The sequence below is a fragment of the Ctenocephalides felis genome, unplaced genomic scaffold (genome assembly GCF_003426905.1).
Source record: "Ctenocephalides felis isolate EL2017-DRISC unplaced genomic scaffold, ASM342690v1 CF-g0.4_SCAFFOLD_00109, whole genome shotgun sequence".
Taxonomy (NCBI): domain Eukaryota; kingdom Metazoa; phylum Arthropoda; class Insecta; order Siphonaptera; family Pulicidae; genus Ctenocephalides; species Ctenocephalides felis.
In genome coordinates, this window is record NW_020536263.1 from 18009 (window position 1) to 19403 (window position 1395).

A 1395-nucleotide genomic window follows, 5' to 3' on the forward strand; every position below is an offset into this window, starting at 1 on the left:
TATATAAAGTATTTTCTGACACTTGCAAAATTTTTCAAAAAAATATGTTATTGGAGAACAGACGCTCATATTCATATTAATTTCTTTATCGATAGATGTGTGTTCATACTTATATATATTAAACTCATTTTTTGTCATATTTATATGAAGTATTTTCTGACACTTGCAAAATTTTTCAATCCTATTATCGTTATATATATCTTTTGTTAGATTTGTATAGCTTATATATTTTTTTTATTTTATTATTATCTATAGTTTTATATAATTAATGATATAGTTAATTTGAAATCAATTATCGATTTACAATCAATATATTTATATATATTTATATTATAATATAATATTTAATATGCAATATATGCCATTTTTAAATTTATATTATATGATGTTTTTTATGGGCCGATCCCGGCGGTACTGCAATACCGGCCAACCCGCGGCGGAAGCGGAGCAAGCCCTGACATTCCGCCAATTTCCAAAAATCAGTTTAATATACTGGATCTGCTATGCATATACTATCAGATATTAAGCTGATAAGAACAATACTACACTTTGATCTTAGCCATTCGGCCGAGAAGCGATAAATTTGCGGACAAATACTATTTTTTAATTCTACAATATAAACAAAATATTTCCCAACTATTTCAACGATTCATTTTTCATCTATTTTATCAACTCTCGCGTCCATTCCCTAACTATTCTTCACCCCCCAAGTTCTATGAGCGAATGTTCTAATATGGGCGTTAACTCTACTGTCGTATAAGCCTTTTCTCACATTTGTAAAATTTTACAAAAATATTTATATAAAGTATTTTCTGACACTTGCAAAATTTTTCAAAAAATATGTTATTAGGAGAACAGACGCTCATATTCATATTAATTTCTTTATCGATAGATGTGTGTTCATACTTATATATATTAAACTCATTTTTCGTCATATTTATATAAAGTATTTTCTGACACTTGCAAATTTTTTCAAAAAAATATGTTATTAGGAGAACAGACGCTCATATTCATATTAATTTCTTTATCGATAGATGTGTGTTCATACTTATATATATTAAACTCATTTTATCGTCATATTTATATAAAGTATTTTCTGACACTTGCAAAATTTTTCAAAAAAATATGTTATTAGGAGAACAGACGCTCATATTCATATTAATTTCTTTATCGATAGATGTGTGTTCATACTTATATATATTAAACTCATTTTTTGTCATATTTATATGAAGTATTTTCTGACACTTGCAAAATTTTTCAAAAAAATATGTTATTAGGAGAACAGACGCTCATATTCATATTAATTTCTTTATCGATAGATGTGTGTTCATACTTATATATATTAAACTCATTTTATCGTCATATTTATATAAAGTATTTTCTGACACTTGCAAA

General features: G+C 25.9%; 1 non-coding gene across 1 annotated transcript; it reads right to left on the minus strand.

Annotated features, from left to right (window-relative positions):
- Positions 1 to 389: 389 nt before the first annotated feature.
- On the minus strand, positions 390 to 579 carry LOC113375395. Its single transcript, XR_003367014.1, has one exon. It is a non-coding gene; the product is annotated as a U2 spliceosomal RNA (small nuclear RNA).
- Between the last annotated feature and the right edge of the window lie 816 nt (positions 580 to 1395).